Consider the following 26222-nt stretch of genomic DNA (forward strand, 5'->3'; position numbering starts at 1 on the left):
TATAAGCCACACCCATTTGCGTCTAGACGTAACTGTGTGACCAACTATATACATTTCCACAGGGTTACAGCTACTGATTACGCAGGTCACAGCTGATTTTATAATGATACATTCACATGACATCACACATGAAGTATCATATTTACTCATAGACTAACATCTCATTTCTTCACTTAGTCTATGTGTGCACATACAGCCATACATACACAAACACACTCACTTTAACCAAAGTGACAATTAAAGGTACAGCAACACAAAATTGGAGTATTAGCGCTTCCACTTTAAATGCTTGTTTTCTTTCTTTCTTCTTGGGTGTGGCTTTCATGAAGTGAACCGTCCTGTTACTGTAATTTCTAAATTAAAACGTTAGGGGTTGGCTTCAGGTTTTTCTTGTCTCTTTTAATGACTGGGTGGTTTTGTTATGCTAGAGCACAGGCTACCATATTAACCCCTTAGCTAGTGAACTCTGCTTCCTTCCAAAAGCTGAGGTAACAAATGGGGCGTTATAAACAACAACTTCAACCTAATTTGATTGATGTCCACATTTCAGCCATACCACATAGAGGCTCAAGCTCACAGTGACTGGTGGTGCAAGTAAGGACACTGTAGTCATGCCCACAAAGACAGTGAGTGTATGCTGAAATGAATGTGCACCACACACAGTCTTTGCTTGAAACCATGTCTGACATTGAGGAACCGGCATTATTGTGTGCACATTATTATAATTTAGAAAATTCCACTGCACCAAAAAACAGAATAAACAGGCAAAGGAGACACCAGAGTGAGAGGTTAAAAGACTGAGTGCCTATTCAATTGCCTAAACTACACACATTTGACAAAATATGATACACTGTAAATAACATTTGTGTTGCATCCACCTTCCACCAAATGAACACGGTGTTCACTCTGTTTGCCTCATTTATTGGTGGCAATATGACTCCACAGTCACATATTAACTTCCAATTGGTAGTCACAATAAGAAATATCATTCACAATATGTACTACAAAGCTGTGTTCACCTCAGTGTAATACTTATTATAATGTATATTGTGATGGCCCCTCCCACCTTGTTATCTGCTCCCGAGCTGTGTGTGGTGTTCTTTTCTCTGTCAGAAGGTCTAAGTCCAGGCTTCCCTTTATTTTCATGTATTGACAACAAATTGCAACAAATGTTTAACCTCTACCTAGTTAATGAGTTATTTATATATTATGTCGAACAAATATGGCTAAAATAGATGGTGAATTCTACGTTCTAAATAACTCCAAGCAATGTTTTTCATTCTTATAGCAAAGCCATACTGGTCCCCCGTTTACTTCATGTTGTTGTTGTCGCTGTAATTGTTATTTTAAAAAATATATATATATATATACATATATATAGGATCTACTTTCAAAGTACAAGTTGATTAAATAGTTTAAGGTACAGTGCATCCATATGCACACTTTCACTACTGATGGCACTGCTCATGCTCATGCACATGCAAAATCGATTCCTTTTCACAAACATGTGGAACCTTCCTTTTTTGTGTTCTGTGTGTTCCATTCCTGATAATAGCAATCAACATAATGACACAATCACCACAAAATATTGCTGAAACTTAATTTCATGAATATGAAGGTGGATAAATTGAGTTGAGTTTACGCTGCAATACATTTGTCTTAGAGTAGCGAGATTTTCCTCATCGCTAGCACATTATGCAGGAAAGAGAACAGAGATGAAATAATTACAACAATTACTTCTTTTACTTTATCCCTGCCTGACACACATAGCAGAATCACATATGCACACACAGACAGAATATAATAGCTGTGGTAAGTGAAGTGCTGTCAGCACTAATGACAGTGTTACCAGTAAAATAAGAGCAATAAAAGCAGGGAAGATGGCATAATACATGCCTGTGAAGACACTAACTAATGCTTTCATCCCAGTGCTAAACTGTATGTCAAAAGCCTCACACACTCTCACGCACTGCACATACACTTGTGTAAAGTAACATTCATGACACACAAATGCAGATATACACACAGGCAAGAAGATTCAGGTTACTGTAAAGCAGAGCACATGTGTCTAACAGTGAGGTTGTGTCAGTTTGTGTTGTTGCATACACGTAAGATTATATCATCACTGGTATGTGCTTTGTGTATGTGTGTCTGTGACACTACATGTTGATAAAGGTCAGACATGCTGGGTATATCCTTGGGAAAACACATGTGGTGAATGACTTACAGAAACATAGGTTTGAAGCCAGTCAAACAAAGGTGTCCATGTTCAAAAATGAGAAACCCTGAGAAACTCAGCTCAATACACAATGGGAAATAACTTATTTTTATAAAAAAGAATCTCCTACCTGTTTCCTCTCTCCGTTGCCTTCTCTCACTCCTCGGCTATCTTTATTGAGACACAAAAGTGCTCCTTTCTCTTGTCTGCTGCATATCCTTTATGAAAAATTTGTCGTGAGAGAAGGTGTTCCCAAGGTTGGCAGGTGGTTGAGGTTCTACACCAAAATTAGTTAGTATCTTTTGCTCTTCTTGGACTCACAACAGGTCCTCATTGGTTCTGCCAAGGTTACGGGGGACAAAACTGGGCCTGGAGCTGAAATAAAGAATAATGCAAATGTAAAGAGGGGTTAAAGTGAAAAAAATAACCTTGGAGAATTTAACATCATTGGGTATTTTGCAATCAAAATAAAGACTACTCATTTCAAAACATGCTTTAGTGTTTATATGTTGTTGATAAAAATATATATCTATCTTTAATAAAGATGAATAGAGAAATAACAGTAAATAATGCATCACTCAGCATTAAAGGACTTCAAAAGAAATATCTATCTATCTATCATATGCCTGCCACTAGTATATTTATTGCTCTCTCTCCATCTATCATTCTTTCTCTATCTGTCCTGCTCTTTTTTTCTCCTACTCATTTTCTCTCACTTCATTTCAGCTGCTGTGGTTCTCTTAAATTAACATTACCAGGGCAGACAAGAAGGGTGACCAATAATGGCTGATGGTGCATCAGAAGGGTACAAGGTGACATATTGCTCGGTCTGTAAGTGGTACTATATATAATGAGATGCTACATATCTTCCTGTTTCAGTCACAGAGCAGGACACCTGTCACAACCCACCTCAAGCCATCAGTACACAACATACTGCCTATCTATGAATAATTTGTGCAACTAACTGTCAGAGAAACTGACATACACAGCTCCCTTTTCTCTCTGTCCATGTATATATATTGGTCTCTCCCTTTCCTCTCTGCCTTTCTTTATCCATCTCTTTACCTCTTTCTCTCTCCCCTCCAGTACTTTCACCCTCTCCCTGACACACACACAAGTACAGACATAGCCACACAGACAGTCTAAATCAGTTAGGGAGAGCTCGGCCAGCTGCCCCAAAGTGAGCTGAGCGTGACATCTCATTTTCAGCAGTAATACTGGGCTGATCCTGCTCCTCCCTTACAAGTTAAATGGGGAAAGAGTGCTGCATTACACTTGATTATGACTAGGCACAGTAAGTAGGCATCCATGTGTGAGAAGACAATAGCACTCGCCTCAAAAACAAAACACATACACACTGAGGAAAACACACTTCCTATGAGCTCTCACTCACAGGAAAATATCCTTGTAAGTGAGTGCACACACAGAGCATGTTTTGCATGCACCCTGCAGACACTAAAACAAACACATACACTTATATTGTAGAAACACATACACACACGGTTTCAAGCTGACTACTGAAACAGATTAGAAGTGTCTCCCCAGTGTGCTCTTATGCAAAAAATAAGTTGAAACTAAAGAAATTCAAGAATTAAAAAAACACACAGAAACAAACCTCACTGAAGATGCGCATGTTGCCGTGTTGTTTCTTTCCTCATAAGTAAAATAATCTTCACAAGAATCAAAGCACTGATAAAACATTGGCGCACACTTGAGGCCTACTTCTTTTGTGGTGTTCACGTTATTTGTTTATTCCTAGACTATATTATATGAATATAAAAATATTGTAAAATATAACTAATTTATTCTTATCACGTTCCTCATAAATGTTGATTTTATATTGTTTATATATGTTATTTTATGAGGATATATTTTTGTGTTCTAGTAGGCCTAACCAGTGTTTCCATAACAGAGGTCAAAATGGATTTCCTCAGGAAATTTCATCTTGAAGGATCGTACTAGGACTGTTAGTTGAGCTCTGAAGAAACATTGCCCAAATGTACTGTACATTCATGCTTCACCCATTTCCATTTTAGAAACTCCAAGAGTTTCCTCCTGGGGATACCCTCAGGTCAAACTGTCAACTTTGTACCCAAGATGTCAAAAACTAATTGTCAGATTTCCATGAAATTTGCTGGGGATATTTATGGACCCTGGAGGATCAATTTTAATATTTTGGGTGAACCCTCTGACCATAGCAATTTCCAACTGTGCACAAGAAATCTGTTCTGAATCTGCCAAAATTTACTGAGCAAATTTATGCCCTCCAGAGGATAGAAAAACCTTTACACTTTGGGCCCTCCATGTACCTTCATCTTACACAACTCTCATCTCATGCCCACAAAGGGTTGAACCCTTTTTACTTTATGACCACATGGCCTTGCCTGACACTGTCAGGACAAACTTGAATTTTTAACCCTACTGATACAGCTCTGAGAACAGCAAATATATTGTTATATTGTTCATTCTGTTTAACGGTCACACTGTCTTTTTTCTCATAGTTATTTATTTGGCCTTAGACTACCCGCAATTTTGCTACTATTGTTCTTGTTAAAAGGATAGATAATGGTTTGGTACAGTCACATCAAACAACTTATCTAGGGTATGGGTTAGAGTTGAGACAAATACTAAGAACCCAAACTAATCCAGCATTTACTTGAATTTCATAATAGGCAGACATAGACAGAGGAAGGATATCATGTGTTGCTCCTTCACCAGGCAATGAAGTGAGTTTTCTATCTAGTCTCAATGGCATTCTCAATAATGGATGGACACCATGTCTGACTACCGTCACAGCTTCCAGTGTGTGTTTATAATTGTGGAATGCTGTAGACACAATACACATCAATATTGAAACTAACTTAAACATGTTACCATCATTTATACAACTTGAGTCAGACACTGGCTTGAGCAACATGCCCCCCAAGGGACTCGCTAGTTGACTATTATTGCTTAAATTTTCAGAGGTGACACCCGTGCGGCAATTCACAATGAGTGGTAATGTTCTTTCTTCTTATTTATCTCTCTCTTACAGATGTTCACTGCCTCTCTCCCTCTCAATCTTTCTCTACCTCTCCCACTCATAATCACATCAAAGAGAAGCAGCTGCTGATACAATGAGAGGATTGGAATCAGTCATTTTTTCCTCTTTTCAACTGTATATACACACATATACACACATATACAAAGAGAAGCCTTACTCTTAGCTAGGTGCAGTCAACATATTTATAGCCTCCACACCCTATCATGGGTCTATGGGTGAGTTACAAAAATTACATGATCACAAATGTGATCACAAATCACAAATTACAAAATCTCATGTGTGTGGGTGGCTGTGTCTCTGTGTTTCCACATGTGTTATCCCATACTTTGTATTTACAGCATTTCATCAAGGTGAACAGTGAAAACTAACCATAAGGAAAGGAAAAGAGAGGAGTGGGGAGATGAGGTTCGAGGGAAGAATAAGGGAGCTACAAGGGAGAAAGCCATGCCAGGAGAAGAGTCAAGATGCAAGTAAATGTAAGGAGAACACAAAAGCAAAGGGAGAGAAAGATGGGAAGGAGAGGTAGATCAAAAGTGGTAAGAATGATTAGAGGGAAGGTGAGATTGCTAGATAGCATTTTTGTACAATGTACAGTGGAATAGAGTCCATGGGCATGTACATTTACACCTTGTTAGTCTGACAGCCAAGACCAACTGAAATTAAGCACTTTCTGTGAGTGTGTGGTTTGTCTGTCAAAGAACAGAGGTGGACTTGTAGAGTGGACAAAGTGACAGCACTCTGAACTTGATCCCTAACTGCAGCTCAGAGCAGCAATTAGAGAGAAATGTCAGAGCCAACCAATCAAAGCACCATTTACAGTAAAGTGATCTTTCAAATATTAAGTCCTGTACTTTGCATGATTGTCACAGCTACTATACTTTGATTGACTGGTTGAATATTCAGCTTGTCAAAGCCAAAAAGATAAGCAACTGTGAAATTGTTTTAACAGTTGCTTGTCTACATGTCCAATCTTTTAATGGACCATCGATGGCAAGGGTGTGAGTTGGAGTAATAATATTAATTCTAAAAGCAAAGAACTGTGCTCTCTGCTCAACTGGAGTTCAACTAATAAGTAAAAGTAATAAGGACGAATGAGGGCCTACACCGTCTTAATAAGTAAAAGGTTCACTCACCTCCAACTCACTCTGCAGAGTTTATAGTCCATAATACGCAAGTGTCTCCATCCACCATTTCACTTAAATTTGGTCCTTTTGTGTAATTTTTGTCTTTATATTTAACATTGTACAGGAGTTTCTATTTCATGTATGGTTCTATAATAGATTATAGTTATTATATATATAATTATAAAAATCAAATCTGTGTTTACTACTAGATTTTTGTAAAGTGTGACATGGGCCATATGAGTGGTGGTGTATCTCTAGGCGGGTTTTGGTGGGCTGGTCTGAGTCAAAGGTTCAGGGCCAATTTTTATTGCCAGTCCGTCCATGATGGCTCTGTACCTCTGACGTCTTTAACTTTAAACCCCACATACTGTTCACTTCAGCAGTCTCACACAGAGCAACACAAAGAAGTCTTCTGCACACATATGTTTTTACCTCACAGTATGGAATAGAATGAGAGTGTGAGGGAAAAAGAAGAAAGTAATAAAAGGGGAGGAAACAGCACCATGTCTAAATCTAAAATGGATACCAGTATGCTCAAGGCACTGCTATTCCCTCTATAACAAGCCAGCCTGCTGCTACATAACTAATAATGCTAGCATTATTCCCTGTAGATAGTGCACAGTGGTCCTTTGGCTTCCTTCTTATGAGCATTACTTGTGTCAGGTGTGCAAATGTGCCTCACTATTACATGAATATGAAGAAATCATAAAATGTTGAGCAGTGAAAGGCCTTTGCTCAATAAACGCACATAAATAAATTTCTACCATGAGATGTATTAAATTTTTCCTTGCATTGGTGTCTTCAAAATTGTGTGAGTACTCTTATGAGTCTGTATAGACAGTTGTGTTTTGAGCCTCTTATGTTATGCTTTGCTGCACTTTAGAGTCTAATTTCAGAAAAAAAAATCTTGAGTATGAGAAAGTCATGACCTCTCCATCTGCATCTTAGCATTCAAACATCTCTTAATTAGCTTGATACAAACATGATGGGAGATATGCAAGCTTTCGATTTGACTGTATATGATTTCTTGGTGCATTGAAAGAGCAATGAAAGATAGCTAATTATGCTTGAAATACTTCCTAGCACTTTGGTGCATACAAATGTATAATATCATACATTATCAAGATAATGCAGATAATGCAGGAAATCTCCTTCACACATGAATAAATAACAAAATCAGTCAGTTGCGTAGTGGTCATCTGGACAATTCCCATTTGTAATTCAATTATGCAAACAACCAATTTTGCCTCATACCGCATGATCTTTGTGAGATCATCAGAACAAGAAGCCAATTCAGAATGAATCACATATTTGAAACATTCTGTATGTGCTTCTTCATACTGTATGTATATGCTTCTTCTTACTGTATGCTATGAGCAGGCTGTGTGCTTTTACCAATAAGAGTAATTCTTAAAAAGAAAGAAAATCATCTGATGTGTAACAAGTGACAGAAAGTCTGTTTTTGGCTCAACATGCCAGAAGTGCATTCCATCCGCTCAACACACCTTATAAAATGTCAGTCGTCTATGTGTGTGCATCCATGCTGATAACAAGGCCCTATGAAGCAAAAATACAAAACACTCCTTAAATGTTTTAATAAACACCCTGCAAGGCAAGAAACTGAGGCTGCCAACAAAAACAAAGGTTTAACAATCTGAGGAGAGCAGGTGTGTGAGTCATGAACCAAGATGATGTCACAGAGTCGAGGGAGGCAGGTGGGCCAACAGTTGAGAAAGAGCCCACATCTGGTAATTGTGTCACTCTTGGTTAGATAACAATGCCAAAGGCTTAATCAAGCATGAACCAGCCATTTGGGAAAACTTTATGTCTTGTTCCTGCACTTTTCACATACTAACAGACTTCATGCCAGTTCGAATTGAAATGAGACCAATTTCATCAAAGAAAACATGAAGTCTGCACGACTGTCACCAGAAGAACAGCGTACCAAGAAACCTCAACATCACTGTAAGTAACCAACAACACTGCTAAATGAGGTAACCCTCTAACGAAGTTTCTCCATTTCATTAGAATTTGGGAACAGGGGGGCTAGTAAAATGAAAGTTACTTCCTATTTGACTACACCACTGACAGAGTGGAATGACTGGAAAGGAGGGAGGACTGAAATTGAGCTTCCAACAAATACTGTCTATCTCCATTGCCCACCCATCTGTCTTTCCTTCAAGGCGCATGTGTCCTTAGTACTGCCAGGCAAAATCTGCCACTGAGGCTCCTAACTGTTTAGCTTCAGGCGGGTGAGATGGAGAGAGTGAAAGAGAAAGAGAGACAGAGCAACAGAGAGAGAGAGAATAGGAGGACAAGGACAGCATTGGTGATAAAAAAAAATAAAGTGACAAAAGTCCATGGCTTTGTGCATGTGTATGTATGTCATACAAATACACGTGTTTTTGTATGAACCTGTCCTTGAGGAAACTCATGAGGAAACATTTCAAGGTGTGCACAGTGTGTGATTGTATGTATAAAACATAAATATGTGTCTATGTGGATGTTAATGTATGTGTATCCATACTTGTTTAATGTGGGTGGGCTATGCGGCTGCTGGAGTGTAATTCATGCTGGCATATGCCTGAGATATATCAAGGGCACAATTCAGCCTCCAACAGTGGCCAGCAGTACCTTGGACATACATATAGAGTATACACATGAACACACACACACCCTCACACACACTAAGAGTAATCCCTCTGGTATAAATGAAATATTTTACCTCCAGAGATGTCCATGTCAGCTCTTTGGTTTTGTCTCACTTCGACACTTAACATCTTTTTTGTGTTGATGTTTATGCAGCAAACTGGTCTTTTAGCACTGAGCACCATTTTAGGAGGTAAACCAAGCTCAATCTTCCGCTTTCATCACAAGTCCTCCTCAGTATGCAGAGCTGCATAAATGAGTAGTAACCATTCATCTTGACAGTTATGCCTGTGAACATAAACCAAAGGTTTTCTAGCCTGCCAACAGCCACAATGCAAGCCTATGATTTAACCAAACCTTTGGCAGAAGGGTTTAGGTTTTGGACAGAGTGCTGGTGTTGCCACACTCTCTGGTAGAACATTGTGGATTAGAGGGAGAATGGGGACTTTGATAATCCTCTCTCTCCCTCTCTCTCTCTCTCGCCCTCCCTCTTTCTCTCTCTGTCCCTGCCTCTACCTCTCTCGGATGGTGAATGACAAATCTCTTTGAGGTGGGGAAGCCGTCAGAATAATGTTAAGATAATGTCAGGGTACTGTCAGGACAAGGTTTCAGTGTTTATTTTTCTGATTTTATTTTTACCCTAAAAACAGAAAAAAACAATAAACAAAGGGGATCATAAGGGTCACCTGTGATACTGTTTATAGGAATTCACTTAAATAGCTATATATAATTATCAGTCTTGGACAAAATGTAATCAACACACTACATATTACTCAATGAAAAGGTAATTACATTACTTTACTAATTCCTCAAAAGCAAAAGTAATTAGCTACTCATCCCTGCAACGGTTTCTCATACAATGATATCATATGATATCTTAGGAAAAAGTTAAGTTAGAAATTTTTTGTGTGGAATCCTATGAATGTCCAGCAAACAGCAACAAGCATACCAGACCTTCATCGTCATGATAACAATAAACACATGGTTAACGTTGTGAAACGGTCACAGTTTGGTTAGGTTTAGGTACCAAAACTTGTAAGTCACGTGACAGTAAGTCAGTCGTGTGACATAAATCATGTGGCGTAACTTAATTTACACAGGTTACATAAGCTAAGTACATAACTTAAAATAAGTCAACGTTGACTTTTGGTTTCAGACGAGACAGGAACCCTGGTCTCCCGGGTGAAAGTCCAGTTTCACACAGGACACACGGTACACTCCCGGATGAGTCCTGTCCTGTGTTTGAAGCCGCTGGGTTCACATATCTTCCAACTCTAAAAGACCATCAGATGATTCCTGAGTGTAGGCTTATTAATGGATAATGATTACAATCTAGCTAAGAAGACCCAAAAATGTAAATAAGACAACTCTGGAGTTACCAGGAGTCACATTTCCCCTCTTTTGGTGGCAGGTAACTGCCTCTCCACACCTTCAGCCATTGTGCCAAGCTAACAGGTCATGGGCCAGTCTGTTCACTGACCACAGAGAGACCAAACTGATGTTAACCCTCCGTCAAACTCCTGGTAAAACAGCAAACAAGCAGACCTATTGAAGTAAGTGAGCATTACTGGGATTATTAACTTTAATGCAATTACTGAATTCCAAACCATAATCCCCATTAACTACTTGAAATTATAATCACTTTACTGTAACTCTTTTCTAAGTAATGTGTTACTGCCTAACACTGATGATTATGCAGCCAAGCAATCTTTTTGTTCTGTTACAGTTCTTTATGTTACTTAATAATTGTATTTATTATTATTTTGGGTTAAGTGTTAGGGTTAAAGTTAGTACCCCTACCATAAATGTCAATTGCCTTAACAATACCAGTTCACAAGTGAGAAAAGAGAGCTCTAATTGCAATGAACATCTCTGTATCTCCATGCATTCACATCTGGAAACTGTGTGATATTTTTGGGAATGTTGCATGCACATCAATTGCTGTACATAGAGTTATATACAAAGTATATTGTAATCTCTGTAAAAAAATATGTTTGACCTATAAAACAGCCCTCTGTTTCCACACCATTATAGAACAATACTTAGAGTAAGCCTAAATGTATCATGCAGTTAGGTTTTAGTAAAACAAATGCAGAAAAAAAGCCAACATCATGAAATTTCCTACCTCCCTAAATTAGAGGTTAGCGTAGATCAGAGACATAATCTATGTTTGTCGCAGCTGAATCAGTTACCTAACAAAGGAAGCTGTGACTCTTAAAATAACTCTGTATTTGTATTTTCAGTCATTTATGCAAGCTGGGCAATTTCTTTGTGCCTGAAAAGATCAAATTTATATTTATAAATCTTAACTAGTTATTTCTCTTGCAGCAACATTAATTTAACTTGCGACTTAGATGCTTTCGATTAATACCATGCTACCACAGGTAGCACATGTACACTGACTAGCCCATTCCCTCAGGCCAATCTGACAGAATACGGAAACTTTTCAGGATTGTTTATGAGAACAAAAACAAGAACACTTTTCAGAATCACTCTTGTAGAAGGTTGCAAAATTGAAAAAAAAAAAAAAACATGTTCATGCCTTCCCAACCTTAAGGGTCCCTCAACTACAACACATTCATGTTTCAATTACTATCCATTTTATGTGAGCTGTTTACAAAAATGTACAGTACACTAAGTAAATAAACACATGCCTAATAAAAAAGTGTGCTCAATTTTGCATATGAACCACAACGCAGTACAGTGCCACATACACATATTCTGATGCACACTCGTCTAAGCTTTTGTCGCCTGGCTGGTGGATTAAGTGTGAGCATTTGTGAAATCATTTGAACCCCTAGGGGTAAGAGTGTAGACGATGTGTGTGTGCATACGTATGTGTGTAGCAATGTGTTTATGCGTGCAATGTGTGCAATGTGGTGTGCATTTGGCTTAGGTTTGTGCACATTTTACAGCGTATGTCTGCTTGTGTTTGGGGCCTACAGTGTGTCTGCTGTGACTACACACCAGTAAAACTGCAGTAAAATAAGTTTTTTAAAAAGTACTGAAAAATGAAAACAGAAGATGTACAGCGATCAATATTATTATTGACTGAGGGGAGAGGTAGCATTTGTCTATCTTAACTATTGATTACTTCAAGCCAACAGCTTATTTCCACATTTTAGCCTCCATGACTCCAGCCTCTCAGCCTGAGAAGCTGACTAAGCATCACAGAGCATCTGAAGGAATCTGAACGGGGAAAACGTAAACTTGTCTCTTTTTTTCCCCTTTACTTTTCATATATGAATGAAAGCACACACATATACATAGTGTCAATGTTTAGTCAGTTTGTATTAAGAAATCAGTGGGCATACTAAAAGCAACTTCCGGGTGCATATGTGTGTCTGCAGGCTGCAGGTTAAAGTGATGTGTTTCTAATCTCTAATCCCCTGGAATAAACTAGAATTATTCTGCCCTCCAAACACCTGTCAACCCCAGTGGTGTAAAGTTACTAACTCCATTTATTCAAGTACTGCACTTAAGTACAATTTTGAGGAACTTGTACTCTACTTTAGTATTTCAATTGTATGCTATTTCATACTTATACCTCACTGCATTTCAGAGGACTTTTTACTCCACTACATTTATTCAACAGCCATAGTTACTAGCTATTTTGAAGATCATACACAAATGTCTGATCAATTTCTAACATTTGATGCTTTTATAGACTGAACTACTGAACAGTATTTTATAGTTATAATTATCTCCACCTCAACCAGCATTTTTACAATGTGGTATTGCTAGTTTTACGCAAGTAATCTCAATACTTCCTCCTCCATAAGTCTGCCCACCATCCCAGCAATGCTTGGCCTGCAAAAGTGTGTGTGTTTGCATAGGTTTTCCTCCTGTCTCACCCATTCTGCTTACATTGAACCCTCATCTCTCTCTCTTCCTTTTCCTCTCAGATTATTAGTTTTAAGTGACATATAGGACCTCCAAGCAAAGCAAAATTTAGGACAGACTGAATGGATCAATGACTGATGGATAAGAAAAAGAGACAGAAAAATACTCTTTACTTTGAGATACGGTAGCTCGGGAAAAAAGCTTTGAAAACTCAGGGGGACTTCCAGGACTTTCTATTTTGCTTGTTGTTTATATCGCTCATCCAAGTTATAAATATTGATAAACAACAGTGAAAGGAAATGTGTGAAAATGTAACATAAGGATTTGGGATAGTACTGTCGTATGGTAAGATGGTATTTCCAGTGTCACAGACAGGTGGTCTATCCCCAGAAGTCAACAAACTGAACCCATTTTGTTTCACTAAATAGAAAAGGTTAATAAAATAGGTTTTAGAAAGAATATATTCTTTACAATCTGTTTCTGATACAATGCCATGGCAGTTTTCGAGCAAAGTGACCAACCTTTCAGACTTTTAAGCTAATAGCAAAAAATAACATGTTTAGTGAGTAGGAAGGTTCATGAATATGCAAATAAATTCAAATAAAAAGCACATAATGCACTTTTTTTATTATTAGAAGGTAAGAGACTTTCTCCAGTGTGTGTAAGACTGTGTTGATACAAGTTTATTCATAAGGATAAACCCCTTGAAATGAACCATCTCGTTTTTAAGGGGGTCCTAACATAAAATACAAACAAACATGAGAAACAAAAAAACAAAACAAAGACATTAGAGTAAGTGTGTGTTACTCTATATGTGTCTGTGGGTGTGTGTTTGCATAAGCGTATAGTACAGTGGGTGGAATGATAGCCATGTTATGAAATAATGAAATGATTGTCCAATTTCTCTTATTTCTGTTTTCACATGTTTTTTATTATGGCATATAAATTGTAATTTTCTTGCTTCTAAAAAGCACTGATTGCTCTTAAAAAACACTGAGTCACCAAGCAAGCTTAAACATTGAGAGGTTATCGTTGAGCATCTGCTGAAGTCCAAGTTCAATGTGGCAAAACAGTCATGACTTTGCAACTGACTTTAGCCCTGCGTGAAAAAACCACAGCCCTCTCATTCATTTGAATGGGGCCCATCTGTTGGTTCAGCAGGTGTGCCAACGCAAAAGGCTCCAGCACAAAACTACAGGGTCGTCCAGGAAGTAAGTTAAACCTAGCTCAACTTTTGCTGCAACAAACTGCAATGCTGTATTTCTACTGCAATTGTCGTAACAAATGATAAAATATTTGCAGTCGTGATGACTTTCAATCCTGTCTTATAGTATTATAAAGTGTTTTAGTATCCAGTACGCCGTCACACTCATGGATCAATTACTCAAACCAGCCTTCCTGGATCGTTTTTTTTTTTTATCATTTTGGTTTGGGGTGAATTATTTGGGCTATATTAAGGCAAAGGTAAGATTAGGATAGCGTGGACATTGCTTTGCTTTATGTACCATCAAAAAACCCTCTGCTTCTTTTTGTATATTTATGGTAAGATGAAAAACAAAAATCAGGCTGATTCTGGACACATTTTGCAGGCCAAGAAATTGAAACATTCAGTTTCTGCAGGCCATGGCACTAATTAGAATACAAACAGATGCTTCAGTTGAACATACCACCACATACTCATCCAACTAAACTGTGCCTAGATGTACACACACACTAGCACACACTCAGGGGGACTAGATATATTGTCTCTGAAACTGCAGATGCAGAGTGGGTGACAAAGCTGAAATATTTATACCCAGATCTGTACTAAGAGAGGCAGAGAGATGGAGGGAAAGATGGATAAAGAGAGGGAGAGAGGGAGAGATTCAAGAGGAGAAGCAGGCTACAAGAAAGAGGGTGATGGAAAGTGTCAGTGTGTGTGAGTAAGAGGAAAAGCAGAGTGATAACAACAGAGAGGGAAAGAGAGAGAGAGAGAGTTGAGTGTGCAGCACAGATGCCAAATGAATCTAGGGCAGTTCAGAAAAAAAACAAGGCATTATTTGAAAATCCACTTTGTACGTGTGTGCAAGTATGTGTGCGTAATTGTATTTCTATGTTTGTGTGTGTGTGTGTGTGTGTGTGTGATGCAGGCAAATATGTAAGCATCCATCTAATGTGAACGTAACATGCCAGAGGCTGAAATTCAAGTAGAAATACAACAACTTTGCTCAATCTTTGCTTTTTATTCATCACCCTTTAACAATTACAGTTCTCTCTTCATCACACCCACTCTTCTTCCAGTATGCTCTCTCTCTCTCTCTCTCTCTCTCTCTCTCTCTCTCTCTCTATCTAACTCAAACACTGTAGGATTTTGTGTATGTGAGCATGAGTGTGGGTTAATAGGGGTGGGGGGTTGGCACAAAGCAAAGATGATGGCAGATGGTGTCCTTACTTAACACACATACAGTAAACACACACACACACTAAACACTTAGTAAACAGATACACCCTTATACAGAGAAAAGGTATAAGGGTGAAGAGTACATGCAGAACATGCATGGCTCATAATATACACACATTCAGGTTTCAGTAAAAGCTCCATCAACTCCACTGAGCCACCAGTGGGACAATCCTTAAAAAAATAAAATGTGTCAAAATTTGATTTTCAAGATGGTCATTCATTTTTTTATGATTCAATTTTAATTATTAGGATTACAATTCAATTCTAAATTAAACAAGCTGCTGGCACTTTTACCTAATTTAGTTTTTGTATGCCAAAATTTTACCATTCAGGAATGTATTGTACTCATTATCATCAGTAATATATTTTAAATGATGGCAGTTACTTTAACTTAAGAAACTGCATACTCCAACACATTTATCTTTGCTTTATTTGTCAATATTTTCAGTCAATACGTATTAGTTAAACAGTTGCATATTACAGTGCACTGAAGACACGAGTAAATCAATTCTGTATTAGCACATAGTGGACTGCAGTAACAGCCTGAAAATAGCACCCCTAACAGTAACAGCTGCATATTGTATGAGTCATGTCAAGCTCTTTCTTCCTTTGGAGATTATTAAATCCGTCCAAACGCTTGGCTTCATTCAAAATCAGACTAGTTTAATTAATTTTTTCCTCCTTTATAGTGTCATAGAAGCACTTGACTGCACAATATGATTGCAGCCAAAAGTTCCATCTATAATGTAGTGCGTATTTAGCATTAGCTTATTTAGAGGAAAAACTAAAACATTATTAACTTACAAGGATCGATTGTTTGAATTTGTGATTTGATCCAGAATTGCAGAGGTTCAGAACCTTGTGTTACGGACAGAACAGACCGGAGACACCGTGAAGAGACTGAGATAGTTTATTGCAAACAACGGAAATGTGAAGGTGATAATGCTACCGTCCTTTAGCTGGGAGACAAGGAGCTCTGGGGTTGACTAGATACACACTGGAGAGTGGAGACACACGGGACCGGGATCTGGAGCGACACATATGGGAGACTGGAGATGGTTGGAACCGGGATCGGGGCTCGGGAGACGAGTAGGCATTTTGCTGAGACGATGGTGAGTCTGTGGCGTAGTGGAGGCAGGATAAAGAGTTCTGTCCTTAATCCAAATGAGACCGGACACTGACTGTGATGAGGGATTGTGTTTTATAGGGGAGTGGAGTGAATGATTAGGTGCAGGTGTGTGATAGGTGACAGGTGATGGGAATTAGCACTCGGGTGAGGGAGTGCGGTGTGTGTGTGGTGTAGTGGAGCCTGGTGTGTCTGTGACAGTAACCCCCCCCCCCCTCACGGTCCGCTCCTGAGGACCGAGGACCCCGACGTCGTGGTGGCCGTCCTCTTCCTCGGGGGGCAGGTCGATCTGGATGGCCAGCGTGGAATTCTGTTAGAAGAGAGGTATGGCGGATGTCATGTCGGGGGACCCATGACTTCTCCTCAGGACTGTACCCCTCCCAATCCACCAGGTATTCCAGGATGCCACCACGACGTCGGGAGTCCAAGATCTCACGGACATGGTAGGCGGCTCCATCCTCCAGGATCAGTGGTAAGGGGGGATCTGTCGTGTCGCCAGGCTCTGTGGAGATGGGAACAGAAGGATGAAACGGTTTGAGTAGTAGAGACATGGAAGGTAGGGTGTATCCTATACTGTGCAGGTAATTGGAGCTTGTACATGACTGGACTTATTTGTTCTAGTATGGTAAAGGGACCAATGAATCTGGGACTTAGCTTTCTGCAGGGCAGGTGCATCCTGATGTCACGGGTGGATAACCAGACCTTTTGGCCGGGTAGGTACTCAGGAGTGGTGGATCTCCTACGGTCGGCTGTCAACTTGCGCCTGCAGAGTGCTCTTCTGAGTTGACGGTGAGCCGCGTCCCAGACCCTCTCGCTCTCTCGGAACCAGTAGTCCACAGCGGGAACCTCCGAGGGCTCCCCAGACCATGGGAAGAGAGGGGGCTGGTAATCGAGTACGCACTGGAAGGGAGTGAGTCCAGTAGTTGATTGACGTCGAGAGTTCTGGGCGTACTCGGCCCAGCCCAGGAACTGGTTCTAAGAGTCCTGATGGCCATGGCAGAAGGTACGTAAAAAGAATCTTCCTCTCCGTCTGGCCATTACTTTAGGGATGGTAACCAGAGGAGAGGCTGACGGTCACACCTAGGAGTGAGAAGAAGGCTTTCCATACCCGGGAGATGAATTGTGGACCTCTGTCGGAAACGATGTCCTCCGGGATTCCATAATGCCTGAAGACATGATTAAAGAGGCATTCAGCGGTCTCCATGGCCGTGGGTAGTCCTCGGAGTGGAATAAGACAACAAGATTTTAAGAACCGGTCCACGACCACGAAGATGCAGGTGTTGTTGTCAGATGGAGGGAGATCCGTGATGAAGTCTACTCCTGGGTGTGACCAGGGTCTGTTGGGCGTCGGAAAGGGAAATAGTTTGCCTGTCGGAAGATGACGTGGAGACTTAAACATGGCACATTCTTGACAACCTTTTACGTACCTTCTCACATCCCTAGCCATATTTGGCCACCAGAAGCGTTCTCGTAGCAGCGAGAGGGTTTCATTGGCCCCAGGGTGACCAGTGCCCAGAGAGGTGTGAGAAGTGTGGATGAGTTGGTTGCACTGGGTTCTAGGAACATACTGAAGACCAAGGCAGGACAGCCCGGCAGAGTGTTGGTGGAGGCATTGGAGGAGGGAACAGAATCCTTCGACCATTGAATGGGATTAATGAACACATGCTGGGGAAGAATGGGTTCTGGCTTTTCAGTGGTGACTTCGGGAGCATGTAGACGGGATAACGCATCTGCTTTGGAGTTCTTGGAACCGGGACGATATGAGATATTGAATTGGAATCTTGTGAAAAACAGGGCCCAGCGTGCCTGGCGAGGATTGAGATGTTTGGCTTTCTTGAGATACTCTAGGTTTTTATGATCTGTCAACACTGTGAAGGGGTGCTGGGCGCCCTCCAGCCAATGCCTCCATTCCACCAATGCCAACTTAATGGCTAGCAATTCTCGGTCGCCGATGTCGTAGTTTCTCTCTGCCGGGCTAAGCTTCCGAGAAAAGAAAGCACATGGGTGGAGTGCGGCTGGTGGCCAGGACAGAGACTTGGGCTTGTTGTGGAGAAGGCTTGTCAGGGGATGGACTATCATGCTATAGTTTTGTATGAAGTGACGGTAGAAGTTAGCAAACCCCAGGAATCGTTGCAGTTCCTTAATTGTTGTAGGTGTGGGCCAACTCCGGATGGCCTCCACTTTCCCCTCATCCATCTGGATGCCACTGCCACTGATGATATAGCCAAGGAACTGCACTGAGGACTGATGGAATTCACACTTTTCGGCCTTGAGGAAGAGGTGATAGTCTCTCAGGCGTTCTAGGACCTCCGCAACGTGTTGGCGATGGTCTGCCATGTTCCAGGAGTAAATCAGGATGTCATCAATGTACACGATTACAAATTTGTGAAGGAACTCCCGGATCACCTCGTGAATGAAGTCCTGGAAGACGGAGGGGGCTTTGGCCTGACCATAGGGCATCACAAGGTACTCATAGTGACTGGTGGGTGTTACGAAGGCTGTCTTCCATTCATCCCCCTCACATATCCGAATAAGATTGTATGCGCTGCGGAGGTCCAACTTGGTGTAGACAGTGGCACCGCAAAGTTGTTCCAGCGCAGCAGGGACGAGGGAAAGTGGATACCGGAACTTGACTGTGATCCGATTGAGTCCTCTGTAGTCCACACAGGGCCGCAAGCCTCTGTCCTTTTTGGCCACGAAAAAGAAGCTGGAGGCTGCTGGTGAAGTGGATGGTCTGATATACCCTTGGGCTAGGGCCTCCTCAATATACTCCCCCATGGCTTTCTGTTCGGGAATGGATAGTGGGTAGATTTTTCCACGGGGCACTGGTTCACCCGGTATTAGGTCTATTGCGCAGTCCCATGGCCGGTGCGGGGGTAACTGGGAGGCTCTCTTAGGGCAGAATACATCCTGGTAGGCGGCATAGCAAGGCGGAATTTCCACTGACTTCTTATCCCTTGGACTTTCAATGGACGTTGTGCAAACAGGGAGTCTCTGGGGGCCAGACGAAGATGGTCTTGGTCGACGAGGGAAAGAGCCAGGAAAACAGGAATTACCCCATTTCAATACCTCACCTGTAGACCAGGATATGATGTGGTCATGTTGCTCTAACCAGGGTCGCCCTAAGATTACCTCCGCAGTCGAGCCCTCCAGAACCAGCAAGTGCTGTTGTTCTTCATGCAGTAGACCAACTCGGAGGGTAACAGGACCAGCCGCTCTCTAAACACCGCTGCGGTTGATTGATTTCCCGGTTATGGTGTGAATTTGGTAACTGGTTGGTGTGAATGAGGTCTTGATGCGGAGCTGGCGGCAGCCGGAGATTAAGTTGCCTGCTGACCCGGAGTCGATAAGGGCTTGTACTGGAAGGGACAGGTTAGGAGTGACCAGGATTATTTCAGTTGCCAGGGGTTTACTACAAGGAATACTGGGAAGTATAGCACTCACCGTAGGACGTGGTGGTCTTACTGGGCAGGTAGCTCTATTATGTCCAGATGTTCCACAGTACAAACACAACCCCTGGGTCAGCCGTCTCTGCCGCTCAGCCGGAGGTAGTCGGTTGGAGTCTAGCTGCATGGGTTTGTGTGCTGGTTCTGGAGAGCGGTGCCTCTCTGGCTGAAGGATGGTATGTGTAGGCGGATACTGGTCCTGGTGTTCCAATAGACACGTCTGCATACGAGTGGCCACTCGAATGGCTAGTTGTATAAACCGCTCAAGGCCGATGGTATCCTCGTATGCAGTGAGATGCAATCTTACCCTGGGCTCCAATCCCTGATGGAAGGTGGTGATAAGGGATTGTTCGTTCCATCCACTGGCGGCGAGGGTTCGGAACTCCAAGGCATAGTCCTGGACTGAACGCTGACCTTGCTTGAGCTGATATAGTTTCTCACCGGCAGAGGAGTCTCCGGCTGGCCTTCCGAACACCTCGCGGAAGTGATCCAGGAAGCTCGCCAGGGATTGGGTGACAGGTCCGTTTTGTGACCAGATGGATTCGGCCCACTGTAATGCTCGTCCCTGTAGCTGGGTGATCACAAAGGCTACCTTGGAGTGTTCATTGGGGTACAGGGAAGATTGCAGGATGAAACCAACAGCTCCTGGAATGGATCCGTGGCACTCATGCTGCAATCCTGTTGTGTGGTCCTGGCGTGTCTGTGACACCTTGATTCTCACATGAATTTATTTTTCCCCACCTGTACTGTATATATCAGGGACAGTATTTCCATTTCATGTAATGTTGATTCCATAAGAAAAACATGGCATCAAAGGTTTTAATAATTTATCCAATATAATCAATGAAAATGAAAAATCTTATATCCAGTATGTGATTCTGTCATACAGTGTTACTGTGTTTTCCACATTTGAAGAAACATTGGAGTGGGCTATTTTATGGGGGAACGTGGGGTTTAAGCATTTAATGCCAATATAGCACATGCAGCATGTAGTGTAGTAGTGTATGTACAGTATATACATGTGTTTGTGCCAGTGTGAACAATCAAGAGTGCATGTGTGTATCTAAATGTGTGGGTTTGTTTCTTGTGGCTGAGAAACACGTATACTGCAAATACTCACAGACCTCAGTCAACAACTTTCTGTACTGAAGGGAGATGTGGATGTCCATACACACATCTAAATAATCACATACACGCTGTTTCAGCATGTTGTGACACCACAAGAAAACCAACACCTTCCCTCAAACAGACACACATCGCTGCACCCCCCTCTTTCTGCTAAACAGCTTTTCCCTGTCAAAAACATTTTGTCAATGTCAGGACACATTGCACCACTTTGTCACTCCAATTATTGTCATAAAGCGCTGAGTTGTGAATCTATTAACTTGAGAGAAGGAATACAGTATCATCGGATGATTGGCCTCTACATAAAGACTGCTGTGGGTTCATTGAACATTGGTATTTGGATTTGAGTCATTTCCTAAAGTTGGTTATTAATCCCCACATTGCTTACTGCCTACAGTATTTTCCATGGATCATGTGGCTATGAAGGTAATGAAAAAGAATATGCCTATGCAACCAGCTGATTCAATTGAAACGCTTCTAAACTAAATTGTGGTACCACATGTTGAGTCTGTGCCACTCTGTAGCATGGCACTTTACGCCCAACATTGGGCTGAAAACACTGTGTTACACTACAGATTTTCCATCACCCTTCTCCCTATTTATATTACAGTTACAGTATGAGACGGATCACACCTACCTACCGGAGCACCTGCCATTCAAGGAGTTATGGTGGTGTTGGAGATTTGTGGTTCATTAACATCTCATTACTCACTCTCTATTCTTACAATATATATTATTATTACACTGTAACATTCTTGTTTCCCATCTTTATCTGTTTCATGTTTATTCCTCTTTATTCCTTCCCTGCTTTCTCCTGTTTCCAAGCGCCTGTCTGTCCACACTCTCTGCACTCCTTTCACATCTCATCCTCCCATGGAACAGAAAACAGCGGTATCAACACTTTCATGCCCCACAAAAGTACAGCTAATGACACTGCATCTGAATTTCTCAAACCTGCTGTTCCTGTTGCATTTTTGAAACCTTGTCAGCGAATCACTGTCTACCATGTCTCTCAGTCTCTTACCCAAGGGGACCTCCCACAGGTTCCTGGCAGTGAAGGAGTGACGGTTGTTGTGAAACATGACTGTCGTATTGATTACACAGCACACTGCAACAGCTGGTAGGCTCAAAGAGAGCACATTGTGTTATGGCCAAGAATGTGATGTGGAGGAGTAAGCAAGTGTGAATGTCTCCCAAGGGTTATCCCTCTCAGGATCTTTGCATAATCCATCCTGATGGATACGGAAATCGATTTGGAGGGTGTGGCTGGGAAAGGGAGGCCAGGGGAGGTGGAGATGGTGGAGAGGGATAAAGATCTGAGATTGCCAACTGTGGGCGAGAGAGCTGACAGTCCTGATTCCCTGGAATATACACTTAGGATCAGAAACATATGAGCACACAGTGTAACGCCACACAATATAACAGCCCTGCAATTAGAGAGGCATGATACTGAAATTTACATCTTTTTCTATGCAAAATTGTACAGAGGTTTATATTTTTATGGTCACAGTATAGTACACTTTAGTAAGTCTATACTATCCTTAGATATACAGATGAAAATAAAATAAGATGAATAATACATGAGGTTAGTTAAAGCCCCAATCAGCATTTCATGACCATAGTAAATTGCATATATACTGTGTTTGCATGAGTAATTAAAGAAGTTGAAAAGTTGGCATTCTCTTTGTTTATCTTATTAGGATTGAAATTGTAGTCCTATTTTACTGCTGTTTTTAACATTATGGTGGCATTAGGGGTTTCAATTTGGTGGTGGGGCTTCACTTCTTTTTACATTTGGATCACAAATTGTGCAGGTTGCATTGTATCTACAGCATGGAGTTGCTAATGGCAACAACTCAGCAACACTAGTTGTTGATAGTGAGGTAGCATTTGGTTTAGTGACTTAATGAGAGAGATAACGAATGACAGAATCAGTCAGTCAACTAGTCAGCTAAGCAGCCTCACCAGTAACCTCCCAGCCATCTGCTTTATTAGTAACATTACTATTGCATGACTATTGCATTTTGCTTGATTTTATCAACTTAACAAGGTATGTGCTGTCACATGAATTATGCATAAATATACAGTAAGTATATAAGTGGGTTTGACCTCCCTGTATTTTGCTGCTGTTAAATCAATTACAAAACATTGTAAAAATCTTGCCCAACTGATCAACATGTACTGTAGTCACATTCCATCACTGCAATTCACCACATCAGGACCATCAGCCATTTGACCTGTATCCAAGTGCAAGGTGAATTAATTAGGTCAGTGATCAATGGTCAATCATTCATCAGACTAAATGATACTGCTGATTTAGTGTATACCAACATACACTGAGTATTCAGTTTGTTTTATATATAATTTTTTCTTGTTATACATATTTATTTGTAATGTTATTATGTAGACTGTCTTTCTCTATATTTAATTCCCATAATTTCTTTGCTGTATCCTGCTTTTATGTTGCTCCAGTAATCCAGTCTTTCACTGCATTGTTGTTATTTTTTCTTATTTTGTTCACCAAGTGAACTCCACACTATCAGTTTACATGTTTTGGATTTCACACAAGAGAAGTAAGCAGGAAGAAAATTACACTTCAGGTTTCTTCCAGTATAACATCCATCACCTCTTGAGAGCAACCCCAACAGACAGCACTATGGATTCCCTGAATTATGGCTAACGTAGTTCAGTAGTATTCTGATGAACTGAAGATTACATAGCAACAAGGCAGCGGGTGTGGTAGGTAGGTGGTCATTATTCAGGTCTCCCAGGCCTGCCTCCCCTACTGATTTCCTCTTCCCTTTTTCCTGGTACACCACTGATCTGTGACTGCAATTGATTGGAGACTGCTCATCATTCCTCCAAGGGCAACATCAGGAATCATTGACATCAGAAGGAAATGGATTTAGGGAGATAAGCAGAATGGGACAAATTAATGCAGTGAGTGGAGAGTGAATGAAGCAATGTGTGGAAACCAAAAGGGTGTAGTAAAAGAGGGAAATAATGTGAGGCATATTAACTTGACATGTATTTCTAATGAATTTCTCTACAATTAAAGTGGGCGTGGCTTAGGCATGGATGGTAAAGGCACTAGGAGAGGTTTAATCTTATTGACAGTACCAAAAGAAAATTTACTAAACTGCATGAGAAGGAATCCTCTTACTTAGCAAACCGATATACCTCTCTGTCATTTTGAGCAGAAACCTGATGGAGCACCTATAAACTATTGATCAGCCACTGACTGAAGAAAGAGTGCTGCCTTAGTAACATTCATGTCATAAGTTTATTAAGACCAACACCAATTAATTGTAACAGGTTTCTTGACATCTGTATTGAATTCAAATTAATCTATTCACAAGCTATAGAAACAAATGTAATGGCACTTATTGTAATTTTCTTATACACTTTATTCATATTAATTTGGACTGAATTGTAGACATATTTAACCTCAAATATGTGTCATAAGTGGCTGTTTTTTGTGCTGGTTTGCAAACACTCAACAGTCATTTTTAAGAGTAAAATGAGTGACTGTAAGAAAAAAAACACTAGAAACATGCAGCTTTCTTATTCCAGCCAAACACTCCCAGAACTCAATTCCTTATTCCTCTATATTTATTTTCTGCTGTTGCTTATATTTAGATTATACATGCAGATCATGTTCAAGCATACCCATATCACATATTAGAACCATTCAATTTCCCCAACATGTGGCTCTTACAGCCCACCAAAGCCCGTTTTGCTCTTGGTCAGCACAATGCGCTGTCCATGGTTCTGAAGCACTGCACTCTGTCCACCGTGCGCTGCCGTTTAGGACACAAATACGTGTTGGTGGACACATGAGCCTTCAGCTGTGTACAGACACTAACGATTAATTTAACCGACGTAGTGATAAATTATTTTAAAATGTTGTTCACATTTGTTACGTGTTATCTCGTGCCTGGCAGTCCAGAATGTGTGGGCGAAGGAATATGTGTGGTCCATTGGTCAGTAGTCAGACACTGTTGCTGCTGCTGGCAGGAAATCTCTCTCTCTCTCTCTCTCTCTCTCTCTCTCTCTCTCTCTCTCTCTCTCTCTTTCACTCACTCACTGACTCACACGCAGGCAAGCACGAGCACAGGAGAACTAAAGGCAGCTGACACCGAAGCCCTCGTTGCAGGTAAAGTGTGGCGCCTGTCGTGTGGCAGAGTGGTCAACAGTGCTGGAAAGCTGGGCCATTCACCCTCAAAAACACAAGCTAGAATACACACGCGCGCACGCGTGCACGCATAGCCAGTTTTATCCCCTGCGTGATTCCTCCCTCGATACTAAATCCCTTCTCGCACATCTGTCCATGGCGCGTCCATCCTATCCCCCGCAGAACTCAGCATAAATGCCATCCTGGCTTCATGTGACACTTTAAATCTATGGCCACAGATCTTAATCACTTCTGTTTGGCATTTCAACCCAAGCATACAGAAATAGTGGTTGTGGTATACAGCAACAACTGTAGCAAAACGGGGAAAATGTAGACTTATACCCAGCAATAAAATCTCATTCCATACTCGTACATCATTAATTATTATCACAAGTCTGCTCAAAATCGCAGTTAATGCAAATACCACACAGAAAAAACATGGTTTCATGCCCTCGTAAAATCAACCATATGGGCTTCTGTTGCACCAAGAGGACTCAACCCAGCATAATGTTGGAGTCTGTAGTGCAGGTGCATGCTCGCTCTGCCGTCGCTTTTATCCATCGCATATAATTTATCAAACCAAGGCAACATGAAAAAGATTTTTAAATGATATTGAAATCCTAAGACAGAAACGTGTAGTTTTGTACAGTACCTTCACTTATTTTCCTTCCAAATTATGCGTCCGTTGAAGCAAAGAGAGAGATTTTATTTTTCATCCACGTCGCAGGCTCAGCAGCACGGCGGGAGAGGATGGCTGAGAGAGAGAGAGAGAGAGAGAGAGAGAGAGAGAGAGATGGAGGATGCACAGACCTCTGCGTAGAGTAATACAGTTGAACTGCAGTGGGCATCTGCCTCTACAGTTGGCTGCTTTTTAGTGAAGTGAATACCTGCAGATACACTTTGTTGCAGCACTTGCCTTCATTAACAACTATGGAGTTAAAAAAACAGTTAATGGCATTGATATAATATTGAATAAATCATTAAGTCTGCAAAATTAGATTATTGGGCAAACTCAGGCATGGGAGAGTTACAGA

At 41.0% G+C, this 26222-nt stretch overlaps 1 protein-coding gene across 3 annotated transcripts in view; it reads right to left on the bottom strand.

Annotated features, from left to right (window-relative positions):
- LOC122868467 (protein phosphatase 1 regulatory subunit 29) overlaps window positions 1–25945 on the bottom strand; it is a 91925-nt gene extending 65980 nt beyond the window's left edge. For 2 of the 3 annotated variants that reach the window (XM_044180450.1, XM_044180452.1), the window contains exons 1-2: window positions 25841–25945; window positions 2349–2593 (exon numbers count right to left, since the gene is read on the bottom strand). The gene's annotated coding sequence lies outside the window, so the exon portion shown is untranslated. The remainder of the gene's footprint in view (window positions 1–2348; window positions 2594–25840) is intronic. The other variant, XM_044180451.1, reaches the window with a different exon arrangement.
- Window positions 25946–26222: the final 277 nt, after the last annotated feature.

Source organism: Siniperca chuatsi, linkage group LG21, assembly GCF_020085105.1.
Source record: "Siniperca chuatsi isolate FFG_IHB_CAS linkage group LG21, ASM2008510v1, whole genome shotgun sequence".
Lineage (NCBI taxonomy): Eukaryota > Metazoa > Chordata > Actinopteri > Centrarchiformes > Sinipercidae > Siniperca > Siniperca chuatsi.